We start from the raw sequence: 20946 nt of genomic DNA on the forward strand, positions 1-20946 counted from the left end.
CTATGAGATGAAGGGAAAGTGAAAACTAGAGTTTTTATTTAAGAGAAAAGTATACATCTAAAATGGAAAAGCACAATGCACAAATGAAGAGAGATAATTTCAAAAAATCTCTGTAATTTTTAGGGATTGTAAACTCTATTTAGTTTTTTATATATCAAGTTCAGCAATCGTCGAGAAAAGGGGGAGGCGGATGATTTTTATTTGAGTGTTGACTCCCAATCCATAAGTCATTCCTTAAAAAAATATACCCCGTTATGCATGATAAATCACTTTACAATCATCTATGATCGTTCGGTCAGCTTTTTTTAAATAGGCAAAATAATGGTTTGTTGGACACGTGTAAATATTCCATTGCACATTCACTTGAGAATTTAATGTTATTCTCTTTAAAAGGTTCGGATCCATAGGTCATTTCCATCTTTAACATGTTTCAAGCATGCATATCAATTTTTTAAAACATGTGTAGAAAAATCTCTTTCTTATAAAATTCCGGAATGAGGGTTAAACTAGTGGAATTTCCCAAACTTGAATAACAAAACTTTTGTGTTCATTTGTGGTGTGTGAATAAGTTTTCGTTACTAGCATTTGTTTACTGCTTTAAATTCTTACCATACATAAACTCTAAAATTTTCATTTTGTTGTGATCTATTTGCCTTTTATCTCTTTTTTTGTCCACCAAATGAAGGAAAAGCGAAAACTCAAGTTTTTATTTAAGAAAAAGTGTACATCTAAATTGGAAAAGCACAATGCACAAATTTGGAGAGAGATAATTTCAAAATTTCTCTAAAATTTTTAGGGATTTTAAACACTTTTTAGTTTTTTATATATCCGATTTTGCAATCGTCGAGAAAAGGTGGAGGCAGGGGATTTTTAACTAAGTGTTGACTACCAATCCATAAGTCATTCCTTCAAAAATTATAGCCCGTTACGCATGATAAATCACATTACAATCATCTACAATCATTAAGTCAGTGTTTTGTAAAAGGTCAAAATAATGGCTTGTTTGACTCGGGTAAATATCCCACTGCACGTTCACTTGAGAATTTAATGTTATTCGCTTTAAACGGTTTGGATCCGTAGGTCATTTGAATCTTTAACGTGTTTCAAGCATGCATATCCATTTTTTTAAACATGTGTAGAAAAATCTCTTTCTTATAAAATTCTGAGCAATTAGGGTTGAACTAGTGGAATTTCCCAAACTTGGAAAAGAAAAATTGTGTTCATTTTTGGTGTGTGAATAAATTTTCTTCGCTTATATTTTTTTATTGCTGTAAATTCTGACCATACATAAAATCTAAAATTTTCATTTTGTTGTGATCTTTTTGCCTTTTATCTCTTTTTTTGTTTATGTGATGAAGGGAAAGTGAAAACTCAAGTTTTGATTTACGATAAAAGCATACATGTAAAATGAAAATGTTCAATGCACAAATTTAGAGAGAGATAATTCCTAAAGTGTCTATAATTTTATGGATTGTGAACTCTCTTTAGTTTTTATATATCAAGTTCTGCAATCGTCGGGAAAAGGGGGAGGTGTGGGATTTTTAACTGAGTGTTGACTCCCATTCCTTACAAAAATATAGCCCGTTACGCATGATAAATCACTTTACAATCCTCAATGATCGTTAGATAAGCTTTTTCTTAATTGGCAAAATAATGGCATGTTTTGACTTGGGTAAATATCCCACAACATGATCACTTGGGAATTTAAATTGATTCTCTTTAAAAAAATTTGATCCATAGGCCATTTGCATCTTTAACATGTTTCAAGCATGCATATCCATTTTTTAAAAAAATTGTAGGAAAATATCTTTCTTATAAAATTCTGAGCTATTAGGGTTGAACTAGTGGATTTTCCAAAACTTGGATAACAAAACTTTTTTGTTCATTTGTGGCGTGTTAAAATTTTTTCTATACTTACATTTGTCTATTGCTTTAAATTCTTTCCATACATTAACTCTAAAATTTTCATTTTGTTGTGATCTATATGCCTTTTATCTCTTTTTTTTGTTTACGAGATGAAGGGAAAGTGAAAACTCAAGTTTTGATTTAAGAAAAAAGTATAAATATAAAATGGAAATGCACAATGGACAAATGTAGAGAGAGATAATTCCAAAAAGCGTCTGTAATTTTAAGGGATTGTAAACTCTTCTTAGTTTTTGTATATCAGTTTCTACTTACATCGGGAAAAGGGGGAGGTGGGAGATTTTTAACTGAGTTTTGACTCCCAATCCATAAGTCATTCCTTAAAAAATTATAGCCCATTAAGTATGATAAATCACTTTACAATCATCTATGATCGTTAGGTCAGCTTTTTGTAGTTGGTCAAAATAATGGCTTGTTTGACTTCGGTAAATATCCCACTGCACGTTCACATGAGAATTTAATGTTATTCTCTTTAAAAGGTTTGGATCCATTGGTAATTTGTATCTTTAACATGTTTTAAGCATGCATATCCATGCATATCCATTTTTTAAAACATGTGTAGAGAAATCTCTTACTGATAAAATTCTAAGCTATTAGGGGGTAACTAATGGAATTTCCAAAACTTGGAAAACAAAAACTTTGTGTTCAGTTGTGGTGTGTGAATAAATTTTCATTACTTAAATTTTTTTTAAATTCTTTCCATTCATAAACTCTATTTTTTTTTTGTTATATGTTTTCGTTTTATCTCTATTTTTGGTTTAGGAGAAGAAGGGAAACTAAAAACACAAGTTTTGATTTAAGAAAAAAATATCCATCAAAAATGGATATGCACAATGCACAAATATAGAGAGAGAGATAATTCCAAAAAGTTTCTTTAATTTTTAGGGATTGTAAACTCTTTTTAGTCTTTATATATCAAGTTCTGCAATCGTCGGGAAAAGAGGGAGGTGGGGGATTTTTAACTGAGTGTTGACTCCCAATCCATCAGTCATTCCTTACAAAAAATATTGCCCGTTACACATGATAAATCACTTTACAATCATCTATGATCATTAGGTCAGCTTTTTGTAAATTGGCAAAATAATGTATGTTTGACTCGGGTAAATATCCCACCGCATGTTCACTTGAGAATTTAAAGTTATTCTCTTTAATATTTTTGGTTCCATAAGTCATTTTCATCTTTAACAAGTTTCAAGCATGCATATCTATTTATTAAAACATGGTAGAAAAATCTTTTTCTTATAAAATTCCAAGCTATTAGGGTTGAGCTAGTGGAATTTCCAAAACTTGGATAACAAAACTTACTTGTTCTTTTCTCTTGTGTGAATAAATTTTCTTTAATTAAATTTGTTTATTTCTTTAAATTGTTTCCATAAATAAACTCTAAAATTTTCTTTATGTTGTGATCTATTTGCCTTTTATCTCTTTTTTTTGTCTACGAGATGAAGGGAAAGTGAAAACTCAAGTTTTGATTTAAGAAAAAAGTATACATCTAAAATGGAAATGAATATTGCACAAATGTAGAGAGAGATAATTTCCAAAAGTATCTGTATTTTTTTAAAAACATTATACTCTTTTTAGTTTTTATATATCTGGTTCTGCAATCGTCTGAAAAATAGGGAGGCGGGGTATTTTAAATTGAGTGTTGACTCCCTATCCATAAGTCATTCCTTACAAAAATATAGTCTGTTACGCATCAAAAATCACTAAACAATCATCTATGACCATTAGGTCAGCTTTTTGTAAATTGGCAAAATAATGGCTAGTTTGACTTGGGTAAATATCCCACCGCACATTCACTTGAGAATTTAATGTTAATCTCTTTAATAGGTTTGGATCCATTGGTAATTTGCATCTTTAATATGTTTCAAGCATGCATATCCATTTTTTAAAACATGTGAAGAAAAATCTCTTTCTTATAAATTTCCAAGCTATTAGGATTGACCTAATGGAATTTCCAAAACTTGGATAACAAAAACTTTGTGTTCATTTGTGGTGTGTGAAAAAATTTTATTTACTTACATTTGTTGATTGCTTTAAATTCTTTCTAAACTTAAACTCTAAAATTTTCATTTTGTTGTGATCTATTTGCCTTTTATCTCTTTTTTTTTTACGAGATGAAGGGAAAGTGAAAACTCTAGTTTTGATTTAATAAAAAAGTATACATCCAAAATGGAAATACACAATGCAGAAATGTAGAGGAGATAATTCCAAAAAGTGTATGTGATTTTTAGGGAATATAAATTCTATTTAGTTTTTATATATCAGGTTCTGTAATCTTCAGGAAAAGGGGGAAGCGGGGGATTTTTAACTGAGTGTTGACTTCCAATTCATAAGTCATTACATATAAAAATATAGCCTGTCAGGCATGATAAATCACTTTACAAGCACCTACGATCGTTAGGTCAGCTTTTTTAAATGGGTAAAATAATGGTTGGTTTGACTCGCGTAAATATCCCACCTCACGTTCACTAGAGAATTTAATGTTATTCTCGGTAAAAGGTTTGGATCCATAGCTAATTTGCATCTTTAACATGTTTCAAAGCATGCATATCCATTTTTTTAAAACTTGTCTGGAAAAATCTCTTTCTTATAAAATTCTGAGCTATTAGGGATGAACTAGTGGAATTTCCCAAACTTGGATAACAAAACTTTTGTGTTCGTTTGTGATGTTTGAATAAATTTTCTTTACTTACATTTCTTTATTTCTTTAAATTATTTCCATTCATAAACTCTGAAACTTTCATTTTGTTGTGATCTATTTGCCTTTTATCTCTTTTTTTGTTTACGAGAGGAAGGGAAAGTGTAAAATCAAGTTTTGATTTAATAAAAAAGTATACGTCTAAAATAGAAATACACAGTGCACAAATGTAGAGAGACATAATTCCAAAATGTGTCTGTAATTTTTATGGATTGTAAATTCTTTTTAGTTTTTATATAGTAGGTTCCGCAATCGTCAGGAAAAGGGGGAGGCGGGGTATTTTTAACTGAGTGCTGATTCCCAATCCATAAGTCATTCCTTCCAAAAATATAGCCCATTATGCATGATAAATTACTTCACAATCATCTATGATCATTAGGTCAACTTTTTGTAAAAGGGCAAAATAATGGTTTGTTTTACTCAGGTAAATATCCCACCGCACGTTGACTTGAGAATTTAATGTTATTCTCTTTAAAAATGTTGGATCCATTGGCCGTTGGCATCTTTAACATGTTTTAAGAATGCATAACCATTTTTTAAAAAAATTGTAGAAAAATCTCTTTCTTGTAAAATTTCGAGCTAAAAGGGTTATACTAGTGGAATTTCCCAAACTTGGATAACAAAACTTTTGTGTTCATTTGTGGTGTGTGAATAAATTTTCTTTACTTACATTTTTTTATTGCTTTAAATTATTTCCATACATAAACTCTTAAATTTTCATTTTGTTGTGATGCATTTTAACTCATTTGTTGTCTACGAGATGAAGGGAAAGTGAAAACAAAAGTTTTGATTTGAGAAGAAAGTATTCATCTAAAGTGGAAATGCACAATGAAAAAATGTAGAGAGAAATAATTCAAAAAACTCTTTGTAATTTTTTGGGATTGTAAACTCTTTCTTGTTTTTATATATCAGGTTCGACAATCATCAGGAAAAGGGGGAGGCAGCGGATTTTTAACTGAGTGTTGACATCCAATCCATAAGTCATTCCTTACAAAAATATAGCCTCTTACACATGATAAATCACTTTACAATCATCTATGATCCTTAGGTCAGCTTTTTGTAAATAAGGAAAATAATTGCTTGTTTGACTTAGGAAAATATTCCACCGCACGTTCACATGATAATTTAATGTTATTATCTTTAAAAAAATTTGTTCCATAGGTCATTTGAATCTTTAACATGTTTCAAGCATGCATATCCATTTTTGAAAAAAAAATTTAGAAAAATTTCTTTCTTATAAAATTCCGATTTATTAAGGTTAAACTAGTGGAATTTCCGAAACTGGAATAACAAAAACTTTTGTGTTCATTTGTGGTGTGTGAATAAATTTTATTTATTTACATTTGTTTATTACTTTAAATTATTTCCATACAAAAACTCTAAAATTTTCATTTTTTTGTGATTTATTTGCCTTTTATCTCTCTTTTTGTCTACGAGATGAAGTGAAAGTGAAAACTCAATTTTTGATTTAAGAAAAAAGAATTCATCTAAAATTGAAATGCACAATGCACAAATGTAGAGAGAGATAATTCAAATTTTTTTTTGTAGTTTTTATGGCTTGTAAACTCTTTTTAGTTTTTATATATCAGGTTTTGCAAATGTCGGGAAAAAGGGGATGCGGGGGATTTTTAACTGAGTGTTGACTCCAAATAAATAAGTCATTCCTAATAAAAATATAGCTCATTACACATGATTAATCACTTTACAATCATAAATGATCGATAGGTCAGCTATTTGTAAATGGGCAAAATAATGGCTTGTTTAACTCGGGTAAATATCCCACCGCACGTTCACTTGAGAATTTAATATTTTTCTCTTTCAAAGGTTTTGATCCATAGGTTGTTTTCTTCTTTAACACGTTTCAAGCATGCGTATCCATTTTTTAATACATGTGTTGAAAAATCTTTTTCTTATAAAATTCCGAGCTATTACAGTTGAACTAGTGGAATTTCCCAAACTTGGATAACAAAACTACTGTGTTGATTTGTGTTGTGTGAATAAATTTTCTTTATTTACATTGGTTGATTGCTTTAAATTCTTTCCATACATAAACTCTAAAATTTTCATTTTGATGTGATCTATTAGCCTTTTATCTCTTTTTTTTACGAGATGAAGGGAAAGTGAAAACTCAAGTTTTGATTTAAGAAAAAAGAATACATCTAAAACGGAAATGCACAATGCTCAAATTTAAAGAGAGATAATTCCAAAATGTGTTTGCAATTTTTAGGGATTGTAAACTCTTTTTAGTTTTTATATATTAGGTTCTGCAATCGTCAAGAAAAGGGGGAGGCTGGGATTTTTAACTTAGTGTTGACTCTCAATCCATAAGTCTTTCCTTAAAAAAATATAGCCTATTACACATGATAAATCACTTTACAATAATCTATGATCGTTAGGTCTACTTTTTATAAATGAGCAAAATAGTAGCTCTTTTGACTCGGGTAAATATCCCACCGCACGTTCACTTGAGAATTTAATGTTATTCTCTTTAAAAGTTTTGGATCCATAGGTCATTTGCATCTTTAATAAGTTTCAAGCATGTACATCCATTTTTTAAAACATGTGTAGAAAAATCTCTTTCTTATAAAATTCCGAGCTATTAGGGTTGAACTAATGGAATTTCTCAAGCTTGGATAACAATACTTTTGTGTTCATTTGTGGTGTGTGAATAAATTTTATTTACTTACACTTGTTTATTGCTTTAAATTCTTTTCTTACATAAACTCAAAAAGTTTCATTTTGTTGTGTTCTATTGGACTTTTATCTCTTTTTTTGTTTACAAGATGAAGGGAAAGTTAAAACACAAACGTTTATTTAAGAAAAAAGTATAGAAATGTACAATGCACAAATGTAGAGAGAGATAATTCCTAAAAGTGTTTGGAATTTTTACAGATTGTAACCTCTTTTTAATTTTTATATATTAGGTTGTACATTCGTCGAATAAAGGGGAAGGCGGGGGATTTTTATTTGAGTGTTGACTCCCAATCCATAAGCCATTCTTTACAAAAATATAGCCCGTTACATATAATAAATCACTTTACAATCATCTATGATCGATAGGTCAACTTTTTGTAAATGGGAAAAATAATGGGTTGTTTGTTTTGGGTAAATATCCCACCACACGTTCACTTAAGAATTTAATGTTATTCTCTTTAAAAGGTTTGGATCCATTGGTCATTTGCATCTTTAACATGTTTCAAGCATGCATATCCAATTTTTAAAACATGTGTAGAAAAATCTCTTTCTTATAAAATTCCGAGCTATTTGGGTTGAACAAGTAGAATTTCCCAAACTTGGATAACAAAACTTTTGTGTTCATTTGTGGTGTGTGAATAAATTTTATTTACTTACATTTATTTATTCCTTTAAATTCTTGCCATCATAAACTCTAAAATTTCATTTTGTTGTGATCTATTTGCCTTTTATCTCTTTTTTTTTTACGAGACGAAGTGAAAGTGGAAACTCAAGCTTTGATTTAAGAAAAAAGTATATATCTAAAAATGACATGCACAATGCACAAATTTAGAGAGAAATAATTCATAAATGTGTCTATAATTTTTATGCATAGTAATATCTTTTTAGTTTTTATATATTAGGTTCTGCAATCGTCGGGAAACGGGGGAGGCGGGGTATTTTTAACTGAGTGTTGACTCCCAATCCATAAGTCATTCCTTAAAAAAATAAAGCCCGTTACACTTGATAAATCACTTAACAATCATCTATGATCATTAGGTCCACTTTTTGTAAAAGGGCAAAATAATGGCTTGTTTGATTCGGGTAACTATCCCACCTCACGTTCACTTGAGAATTTAAAGTTATTCTCTTTAAATATTTTGGATATATAGATCATTTGCATCTTTAACATGTTTCAAACATGCATATCCATTTTTTAAAATATTTTTAGAAAAATCTCTTTCTTATAAAATTCCGAACGATTAGGGTTGAACAAGTGGAAATTCCTAAACTTGGATAACAAAACTTTTTTGTTCATTTGTGGTGTGTGAATAAATTTACTTTGCTCACATATGTTTATTGCTTTAAATTATCTCCATACATAAACTCTAAAATTTTCATTTTGTAGATGTGATCTATTTGCCTATTATCTCTTTGTTTGTTTACGAGATGAAGGGAAAGTGAAAACTCAAGTTTTGATTTAAGAAAAAAAGTATACATCTAAAATATAGCTAGTTACACATGATAAATCACTTTACATTCATCTATGATCGTTAGCTCAGCTTTTTGTTAATTGGCCAAATAGTGGCTTGTTTGACTCGGGTAAATATCCCACCGCACGTTCACATGAGAATTTAATGTCATTATCTTTAAAAGGTTTGGATCCATAGGTCATTTGCATCTTTAATAAGTTTCAAGCATGCACATCCATTTTTAAAAAATGTGTAGAAAAATCTCTTTTTTTTTAAATTTCGAGCTATTAGGGTTGAGCTAATGGAATTTCCCAAACTTGGATAATAAAAGTTTTGTGTTCATTTGTGGTGTATGAATAAATTTTATTTACTTACATTTGTTTATTGCTTTAAATTCTTTCCTTATATAAACTCAAAAAGTTTCATTTTGTTGTGTTCTATTGGACTTTCATCTATTTTTTTGTTTACGAGATGAAGGGAAACTTTAAACACAAACTTTTATTTAAGAGAAAAATATACATCAAAAATGGAAATGCACACTGCACAAAAGTAGAGAGAGATAATTCCAATAAGTGTCTATAATTTTTATGGATTGGAAACTCTTTTTGGTTTTTATATATCAGGTTCTACAATCGTCTGGAAAGGGGAGGCGGGGGATTTTTAACTGAGTATTGACTCCCATTCCATAAGTCATTCTTTACAAAAATATAGCCCGTTACGCATAATAAATTACTTTACAATGATCTATGATCGTTAGGTCAGCTTTTTGTAAATGGGCAAAATAATGGCTTGTTTGACTCGGGTAAATATCCCATTGCACGTTCACTTGAGAATTTATTGTTATTCTCTTTAAAAATTTTGGATCCCTTGGTCATTTGAATCTTTATCATGTTTCCAGCATGCATATCCTTTTTTAAAAATATTAGTTGAAAAATCTCTTTCTTATAAAATTCCGTGCTAATAGGGTTGAACTAGTGAAATTTCCCAAACTCTGATAAAAAACTTTTTTGTTCTTTTGTGGTATGAGAATAAATTTTATTTACTTATATTTTTTTATTTCTTTAAATTCTTTTCATACATAAACTCTAAAATTTTCATTTTGTTGTGATCAATTTGCCTTTTATCTCTTTTTTTTTTCTACAAGAGGAAGGGAAAGTGAAAACTCAAGTTGTGAATTAAGAAAAAAGTATACATCTAAAATGGAAATACACAATGCACAAATGTAGAGAGAGATAATTCCAAAAAGTGTTTGTAACTTTTAGGGATTGTAAACTCTTTTTAGTTTTTATATATCAAGTTTTGCAATCGACGGGAAAAAGGGGGAGGCGAGGTATTTTTAACTGAATGTTGACAGCCAATCCATAAGTCATTCCTAACAAAAAATAACCCATTACGCATGATAAATCACTTTACAATCATCAATGATCGTTAGGTTAGCTTTTTGTAAATGGGCAAAATAATGGCTTGTTTGACTCAGTACATATGCCACCGCACGTTCACTTGAGAATTTAATGTTATTCTCTTTAAAAGGTTTGGATCCATAGTCATTTGCACCTTTAACATGTTTCAAGCATGCATATCCATTTTTTAAAACATGTGTAGAAAAATCTCTTTCTTATGAAATTCCGAGCTATTAGGGTTGAACTTGTGAAATTTCCCAAACTTGGATAACAAAACTTTTGTGTGCATTTGTGGTGTGTGAATAAATTTTCTTTACTTCCATTTGTTTATTGCTTTAAATTCTTTCCATACACAAACTCTCAATTTTTCATTTTGTTGTGATCTATTTGCCTTTTATCTCTTTTTTTCTTTACAAGATGTAGGGAAAGTGAAAACTCAAGTTTTGATTAAAGAAAAAAGAATATATCAAAAATGGAAATGCGTTGTATATAAATGTAGAGAGAGATCATTCCAAAAAGTGTCTGGAATTTTTAGGATTACTAAACTCTTTTTAGTTTTTATATACCAGGTTCTGCAATTGTCTGGAAAAGGGGGAGGTGGGGGATTTTAAACTAAGTGTTGACTCCCAATCCATAAGTCATTTCTTACAAAAATATAGCTCGTTAAGCATCATAAATCACTTTGCAATAATCAATGTTCTTTGTGTCAACTTTTCGTAAATGGGCAAAATAATGGCTTGTTTGACTCAGGTAAATATCCCACCGCACGTTCACATGAGAATTGAATGTTATTCTCTATAAAAGGTTTGGATCCACAGGTCATTTGTATCTTTAACATGTTCCAAGCATGCACATCCATTTTTTAAAATATGTGAAGAAAAATGTCTTTCTTATAAAATTCTGAGCTATTAGGGTTGAACTAGTGGAATTTCCCAAACTTGGATAACAAAGCTTTTGTGTTCATTTGTGGTGTGTGAATAAATTTTCTTTTCTTAATTTTCTTTATTTCTTTAAATTCTTTCCATACATAAACTCTAAAATTTTCATTTTTTTGTGATCTATTTACCTTTTGATCTCTTTTTTTGTTTACGAAATGAAGGGAAAGTGAAAACTCAAGCTTTGATTTATGAAAAATGTATACATCTAAAATGGAAATGCACAATGCACAAATGTAGAGAGAGATAATTCCAAAAAGTGTCTATAATTTTTTGGAACTATAAACTCTTTTTAGTTTTTATATATCAGGTTCTGCAATCGTTGTGAAAAGGAAGAGGCAGGGGATTTTTTTTTTGTGTGTTGACTCCCTATCTATAAGTCATTCCTGAAAAAAATATAGCCCGTTATGCATGATAAATCACTTTACAATCATCTTTGATCGTTAGGTCAGTTTTTTTTAAATGGGCAAAATAATGGCTAGTTTGACTCGGGTAAATATGATACCCGATGTTCACATGAGAATCTAATGTTATTGTCTTTAAAATGTTTGGATCCATATATCATTTGTATCTTGAACATGTTCCAAAAATGCATATCCATTTTTTAAAACATGTGTAGAAAAATCTCATTCTTATAAAATTCTTAGCTATTAGGGATGAACTTGTCGAATTTCCCAAACTCTGATAATAAAAATTTTGTGTTCATTTGTGGTGTGTGAATAAATTTTCTTTTATTAAATTTTTTTTAATGGTTTAAATTTTTTCCATGCATAAAATCTAAAATTTTCATTTTTTTGTGATCTATTTGCCTTTTATCTCTTTTTTTGTTTACGAGATGAAGGGAAAGTGAAAACTCAAGCTTTGATTTAAGAAAAAAGTGTACATCTAAAATAGAAATGCACAATGCACAAATGTAGAGAGAGATAATTCCAAAAAGTGTCTGTAATTTTTAGAGATTGTAAACTTTTTTTAGATTTTATATATCAGGTTCTGCAATTGTCGGGAAAAGGGGGAGGCGAGGGATTTTTAACTGTGTTGAATCCCAATCCATAAGTCATTCCTTAAAAAAACAAAGCCCTTTATGCATGATAAATCACTTTACAATCATCTATGATTGTTAGGTCAGCTTTTTGTAAATGGGCAAAATAATGGATTGTTTGACTCGGGTAAATATCTCACCGTACGTTCACTTCAGAATTTAATGTTTTACTCTTTAAAAGGTTTGGATCCATTGGTCATTTGCATCTTTAAAATTTTCAAGTATGCATATCCATTTTTTTAAACGTGTTGAAAAATTTCTTTCTTAAAAAATTCTAAGCTATTAGGGTTGAACTAATGGAATTTCCCAAACTTGGATAACAAAACTTTTGTGTTCATTTGTGGTGTGTGAATAAATTTTCTTTACCTACATTTCTTTATTGCTTTAAATTCTTTCCATATATAAACTCAAAAATTTTCATTTTGTTGTGTTCTATTTGCCTTTTATCTCTTTTTTGTTTTTTTACAAGATGAAGGGCAAGTTAAAACTCATGTTTTGATTTAAGAAAAAATTATACATCTAAAATGGAAATGCACAATGCACAAATTTAAAAAGAGATAATTCCAAAATGTGTCTATAATTTTTATGGATTTAAACTCTTTTTAATTTCTCTATATCTAGTTGTGCAATCATCGGGAAAAAGGGGAGGCAGGGGATTTTTAACTGAGTGTTGACTCCCATTCCATTTCCATGCAAAAATATAGCCCGTTACGCATAATAATTCACTTTACAATCATCTATGATCATTAGGTCAGATTTTTGTAAAAGGGCAAAATAATGGCTTTTTTTACTCGGGTGAATATTCCACCGCACATTCACTTGACAATTTAAAATTATTCTCTTAAAATTTTTGGATCCATAGGTCATTTTCTTCTTCAACATGTTTCAATTATGCATATCAATTTTTTAAAATATTTTTAGAAAAATGGCTTTCTTATAAAATTCCAAGCGATTAGGGATGAAATTGTGGAATTTCCTAAACTTGGATAACAAAACTTTTTTGTTCATTTGTGGTGTGTGAATAAATTTAGTTTACTTACCTTTGTTTATTGCTTTAAATTCTTTCCATACATAAACTTTAAAATTTTCTTTTTTTTGTGATCTATTTGCCTTTTATCTTTTTTTTTTTTTTTTATGAGATGAAGGGCAAGTGAAAACTCATGTTTTGATTTAAGAAAAAAGTGTACATCTAAAATTGAAATCCACAATGCAAAAATGTAGAGAGAGATAATTCCAAAAAGGTTCTATAATATTTAGGGATTGTAAACTCTTTTTAGTTTTTCTATGTCAGGTTCCACAATCGTCAGGAAAAGGTGGAGGCGTGGCATTTTTAATTGAGTGTTGACTCCCAATTCATAAGTCATTCCTTATACAAATATAGCCCGTTACGCATAATAAATCACTTTACAATTGTATATGGTCGTTAGGTCAGCTTTTTGTAAATGGGCAAAATAATGGCTTGTTTGAGTTTGGTAAATATCCCTCTGCACGTTCATTTGAGAATTTAATATTATTCTCTTTATAAGGTTTGGATGCATAGGTCTTTTGCTTCTTTAACATGTTTGAAGCATGCATATACATTTTTTAAAAATTGTGCAGAAAAATCTCTTTCTTTAAAATTCCGAGCTATTATAGTTGAACTAGTGGAATTTCCCAAACTTGGAAAACAAAAATTTTGTGTTCATTTGTGGTGTGTGAATAAATTTTATTTACTTACATTTGTTTTTGCTTTAAATTATTTCCATACATATACTCTAAAGTTTTCATTTTGTTGTGATATATTTGCCTTTGTCTCTATTTTTGTTTACGAGATGAAAGGAAATTGAAAACTCAAGTTTTGATTTAAGAAAAAAGTATAGATCTTAAATGGAAATGCACAATGCACAAATGTAGAGAGAGATAATTCCAAAAAGTGTCTGTAATTTTTATGGATTGGAAACTATTTTTAGTTTTTATGTATCAGGTTTTGCAATCGTTGGGAAAAGGGAGGCAGGGGTTTTTTAACTGACTGTTGATTCCATATCCATAAGTTATTACTTACAAAAATATAGCCCGTTACGTATGATAAATCATTTTAAAATCATCTATGATCGTTAGGTCAGCTTTTTGTAATTGGGCAAAATAATGGCTTGTTTGACACGGGTAAATATCCCACCGCACATTCACTTGAAAATTTAATGTTATTCTCATTAAAATTTTTGGATCCATGGGTCATTTGAATCTTTAACATGTTTCATGCCTGCATATCCATTTTTTAAAACATTAGTAGAAAAATCTCATTCTTATAAAATGCCGAGCTATTAGGGTTGAACTAGTGGAATTACCTAAACTTGGATAATGAAACTTTTTTGTTCAGTTGTGGTGTGAGAATAAATTTTATTTACTTACATTTTTTTATTGCTTTAAATTCTTTGCATACATAAACTCTAAAATTTTGATTTTGTTGTGATCTATTTGCCTTTTATCTCTTTTTTTTGTTTACGAGAAGAAGGGAAAGTGAAAACTCAAGTTTTGATTTAAGAAAAAAGTATACATCTAAAATGGAAATGTGTAGTGCACAAATGTAGAAAGAGATAAGTCCAAAAAATGTCTGTAATTTTTAGGTATTGTAAACTCTTTATAGTTTTTATATACGAGATTCAGCAATCGTCCGGAAAAGAGGGAGGCGGGGGATTTTTAATTGAATGTTGACTCCCAATCCATAATTCATTTGTCACAAAAATATAACCCATTACGCATGATAAATCACTTAACAATCATCTATGATCTATATGTCAACTTTTCGTAAATGGGCAAAATAATGGCTTGTTTGACTCTCGTAAATATCCCACTACACGTTCACATGCGAATTTAATGTTATTCTCTTTAAAAGGTTTGGATCCAGAGGTCATTTGAATCTTTAACAAGTTTCAAACATGCATATCCATTTTTTAAAACATGTGAAGAAAAATCTCTTACTTATAAAATTTCGAGTTATTAGGGTTGAACTAGTGGAATTTTCGAAACTTGGATAACAAAACTTTTGTGTTCATTTGTGAAGTTTGAAAATTTATTTTATTAATTTTGTTTATTTATTTAAATTATTTCCATACATAAACTCTAGACTTTTCATTTTGTTGTGATCTATTTGCCTTTGATCTCTTTTTTTGTTTACGAGATCAAGGGAAAGTGAAAACTCAAGCTTTGTTTTAAGAAAAAAGTATACATCTAAAATGGAAATGCATAATGCATAAATGTTGAGAGAGATAATTCCAAAAAGTATCTATAATTTTTAGGGATTGAAAACTCTTTTTAGTTTTTATATATCAGGTTTTGCAATCGTCGGGAAAAGCGGGAGGCGGGGGATTTTTATTTGAGTGTTGACTCCCTATCCATAAGTCGTTCCTTAAAAAAATATAGCCGGTTACAAATGATAAATCACTTTACAATCATCTATGATCGTTACGTCAACTTTTAGTAAATAGGCAAAATAATGGCTTGTTTGACTCGGGTAAATATTCCACCTGATGTTCACTTGAGAATTTAATGTTATTCTCTTTAAAAGGTTTGGATCCATAGGTCATTTGAATCTTGAACATGTTTCAAGCATGCATATCCATTTTTTAAAACATGTGTAGAAAAATCTCTTTCTTATAAAATTCAGAGCTATTAGGGTTGAACTAGTGGAATCTCCCAAACTTGACTAACAAAAATTTTGGGTTCATTTGTGGTGTGTGAATAAATGTTCGTTACTTACATTTGTTTATTTCCGTAAATTCTTACCATAGATAAACTCTAAATTTTTCATTTTGTTGTGATCTATTTTCCTTTTATCTCTTTTTTTCTTTACGAGATAATGGGAAAGTGATAACTCAAGCTTTGATTTAAGAAAAAAGTATACATCTAAAATTGAAATGCACAATGCAAAATTGTAGAGAGAGATAATTACAAAAATTGTTGTAATTTTTAGGGATTGTAAAATATTTTTAGTTATTATATATCAGGTTCTCCAATCGTCGGGAAAAGGGGGAGGCAGGGGATTTTTAACTTAGTGTTGACTCACAATCCATAAATCAATCCTTAAAAAAAATAAAGCCCGTTACGCATGATAAATCAATTTACTATCATCTATGATCGTTAGGTCAGCTTTTTTTAAATCAGAAAAATAATGGCTTGTTTATCTCAGGTAAATTTCCCGCCACACTTTCACTAGAGAATTTAATGTTATTCTCTTTAAAAGGTTTGGATCCATGGTGATTTGCATCTTTAATATGTTTCAAGCATGCATATCCATTTTTGAAAACATGTGTTGAAAAATCTCTTTCTTATAAAATTCCAAGCTATTAGGATTGAACAAGTGGAAATTCCCAAACTTGGATAACAAAACTAATGTGTTCATTTGTGGTGTGTGAATAAATTTTCATTACTAACATTTTTTTATTGCTTTAAATTATTTGCATACATAAACTCTAAAATTTTCGTTTTGTTGTGATCTATTTGCTTTTTATCTCTTGTTTTGTTTACAATATGAAGGGAAAGTGAAAACTCAAGTTTTGATTTAAGAAAAAAGTATACATCTAAAATGGAAATGCACAACGCACAAATTTAGAGAGAGATAATTCCAAAAGTGTCTGCAAACTCTGTTTAGTTTTTATATATCAAGTTCTGTAATCCTCGAGAAAAGGTGGACGCTAGGAAATTTTTAATTTAGTGTTGAATCGCAATGCATAAGTCATTCCCTACAAAAATATAGCCCGTAATGCATGATAAATTATTTTACAATCATCCATGATCCTTAGTTCAGCTTTTTGTAAATGGGCAAAATAATGGCTTGTTTGACTCGGGTAAATATCCCACCACTCGTTCACTTGAGAATTTGATGTTATTCTCTATAAAAGGTTTGGATCCATAGGTCATTTGCATCTTTAACATGTTTCAAGCATGCATTTCCATTTTTAAAACATGTGTAGAAAAATTTCTTTCTTATAAAATTCCGAGCTATTAGGGTTGTACTAGTGGAATTTCCCAAACTTGGATAACAAAACTTTTGTGTTGATATGTTGTGTGTGAATAAATTATCTTTACTTACATTTTTTTATTGCTTTAAATTCTTTCCCTTCATAAACTCTGAAATTTTTATTTTGTTGTGATCAATTTGGCTTTTTTTTTTGTTTTTTTTTGGTTTACGAGATGAAGGGAAAGAGAAAACTCAAGTTTTGATTTAAGAAAAAAGTATACATCTAAAAAGGAAATGCAAAATGCACAAATGTAGAGAGAGATAATTTCTAAAAGTGTCTGTATTTTTTAGGGATTGTAAACTTTTTTTAGTTTTTATAAATCAGGTTTTGCAATCGTCGGGAAAATGGGGGAGGCGGGGGATTTTTAACTGAGTGTTAACTCCGAATCCATAAGTCATTCCTTTAAAAAATATAGCCCATTACGCATGATAAATCACTTTACAATCATCTATGATCGTTAGGTCAGCTTTTTGTAAATGGGCAAAATAATGGTTGTTTGACTTGTGTAAATATCCCACCGAACGTTCACTTTAGAATTTAATGTATTGTCATTAAAAGGTTTGGATCCATAGGTCATTTGCATCTTTAACATGTTTCAAGCATGCATATCCATTTTTTAAAACATGTGTAGAAAAATCTCTTTCTTATAAAATACCAAGCAATTTGGGTTGAACTATTGGAATTTCCCAAACTTGGATAACAAAACTTTTGTGTTCATTTGTGGTGTGTGAATAAATTTTCTTTACTTACATTTATTTATTCCTTTAAATTCCTTCCATACATAAACTCTAAAATATTCATTTTGATGTGATCTATTTGCCTTTTATTACTTTTTTTTGTTTACGACCCAAAGGGAAAGTCTTAACACTAGCTTTGATTTAAGAAAAATGTATACATCTAAAATGGAAATGCACACTGCACAAAAGTAGAGAGAGATAATTCCAAAAAGTGTCTATAATTTTTAGGGATTGTAAACTCTTTTTAGTTTTTATATATCAAGTTCTGCTACAGTTGGGAAAAGGGGGAGGCGGGGGATTTTTAACTAAGTGTTGACTCCCAATCAATAAGTCATTTCTTACAAAAAATATAACCCCTTACGCATGATAAATCACGTTACAATCATCTATGATGGTTAGGTTAGCATTTTGTAAATGGGAAAAATAATGGCTTGTTTGACTAGGGTAAATATCCCACCGCACGTTTACTTGAGAATTTAATGTTATTCTCTTTAAAAGGTTTGGATGCATAGGTCATTTGGTTCTTTAACATGTTTCAAGCATGCATATACATTTTTTAAAACTTGTGTAGAAAAATCTCTTTCTTATAAAATTCCGAGCTATTAGGGTTGAACTAATTGAATTTCCCAAATGTGGATAACAAAACTTTTGTGTTCATTTGTGGTGTGAGAATAAATTTTCTATACTTACATTTGTTTATTGCTTTAAATTATTTCCATATATAAACTCTAAAATTTTCATTTTGTTTGTGATCTATTTGCCTTTGATGTCTTGTTTTGTTTATGAGATGAAGGGAAATCTAAAAGTCAAGTTTATGAGATGAAGGTAATGCACAATGCACAAATTTCTAGAGAGATAATTCCAAAAAAGTGACTGTAATTTTTATGGATTGGAAACTCTTTTTAGCTTTTATATCTTAGGTTTTGCAATAGTCGGGAAAAGGGGAGGCGGGGGATTTTTAAGTGAGTGTTGAATCCCAATCCATAAGTCATTCCTTAAAAAAATATAGCCCGTTACATAGGGTAAATCACTTTACAATCATCTATGATCGTTAGGTCAGCTTTTTGTAAATTGGCAAAAAAATGGCATGTTTGACTCGGGTAAATGTCCCACCGCACGTTCACTTGAGAATGTAATGTTGTTCTCTTTAAACATTTTGGATCCATTGGTCATTTGCATCTTTAACATGTTTCAAGTATGCATATCCATTTTTTAAAACATTAGAAGAAAAGTCTCTTTCTGATCAAATTCTGAGCTATTAGGGTTGAACTTGTGCAATTTCCCAAAGTTGGATAATCAAACATTTTTGTTCATTTGAGGTGTGAGAATAAATTTTATTTACTTACATTTGTTTATTGCTTTAAATTCTTTTCATGCATAATCTCTAAAATTTTCATTTTGTTGTGATCTATTTGCCTTTTCTCTCTTTTTTTTGTCTATGAGATGAAGGAAAAGTGAAAACTCAAGTTTTGATTTAAGAAAAAAGTATACTTCTAAAATGGAAATGAGTAGTGCACAAATGTAGAGAGAGATAATTCCAAAAAGTGTCTTTAATTTTTTGGGATTGTAAACTCTTTTTAGTTTTTATAAACCAGGTTCTGCAATCGTTAGGAAAAGGGGGAGGCAGGGGATTTTTAACTGAGAGTTGACTCCAAATCCATCAGTCATTCCTTAAAAAAATATAGCCCGTTACGCATGATAAATCACTTTACAATCATCTATGATCTTTATGTCAACTTTTAGTAAATGGGTAAAATAATGGCTAGTTTGACTCAGGTAAATATCCCACTGCACGTTCACATGAGAATTTAATGTTATTCTATGTAAAAGGTTTGGATCCATTGTTCATTTGTATCTTTAACATGATTCAAGCATGCACATTTGTTTTTTAAAACATGTGTATAAAAATCTCTTTCTTATAAAGTTTCGAGCTATTAGGGTTGAACTAGTGGAATATCCCAAACTTGGAAAACAAAACTTTTGTATTCATTTGTGGTGCGTGATTAAAATTTCTTTTCTTACTTTTTTTTATTTCTTTAAATTCTTTCCATACATAAACTCCAAAATTTTCATTTTGTTTTGATCGATTTGCCTTTTCTCCCTTTTTTATTTACGAGATGAAGGGAAAGTGAAAACTCAAGCTTTGATTTAAGAAAAAAGTATACATATAAAATGGAAATGCACAATGCACAAATGTAGAGAGAGATAATTCCAAAAAGTGTGTTTAATTTTTAATGATTGTAAACTCTTTTTAGATTTTTTTATCAGGTTTTGCAATCGTCGGGAAAAGTGGGAGGCAAGGGATTTTTAACTGAGTGTTGAGTCCCAATTCATAAGTCATTCCTTACAAAAATGTAGCCCATTACGCGTGATAAATCACTTTACAATCATCTATGATCGTTAAGTCAGGTTTTTGTAAATGGGCAAAATAATGACTTGTTTGACTCGGGTAAATATCCCACTACGCGTTCACTTGAGAATTTAATTTAATTCTCTTGAAAAGTTTTGGATCCTTTGGTCATTTGCATCTTTAACATGTTTCAATAATGCATATCCATTATTTAAAACATGTGCAGAAAAATCTCTTTCTTATAAAATTTCGAGCTATTAGGGTTGAACTAGTGGAATTTCCCACAACAGGATAACAAAACTTTTGTGAACATTTGTGGTGTGTGAATAAATTTTATTTACTTACATTTGTTTATTGGTTTAAATTCTTTCCATACATGAACTCTAAAATTGTCATTTTGTTGTGATCAATTTGCCTTTTATCTCTTTTTTTGTTTACGAGATGAAGGGAAAGCGAAAACTCAAGCTTTAATTTAAGAAAAAATAATACATCTAATATGAAAATGCAAAATGCGCAAATGAAGAGAGAGATAATTCCAAAGAGTGTCTTTAATTTTTATGGATAGTAAACTCTTTTTAGTTTTTATATATCAGGTTCTGCTATCGTCGGGAAAAGGGGGAGGCGGGGGATTTTTAACTGAGTATTGACTTCCAATCCATAAGTCATTCCTCACAAAAATATAGCTCGTTATGCCTGATAAATGACTTTACAATCATCTA

This window comes from Aristolochia californica, unplaced genomic scaffold (genome assembly GCF_029961685.1).
Source record: "Aristolochia californica isolate CCGP_79_NKW_82.1479 unplaced genomic scaffold, dmAriCali1.0.hap1 SCAF_4, whole genome shotgun sequence".
Classification (NCBI taxonomy): domain Eukaryota; kingdom Viridiplantae; phylum Streptophyta; class Magnoliopsida; order Piperales; family Aristolochiaceae; genus Aristolochia; species Aristolochia californica.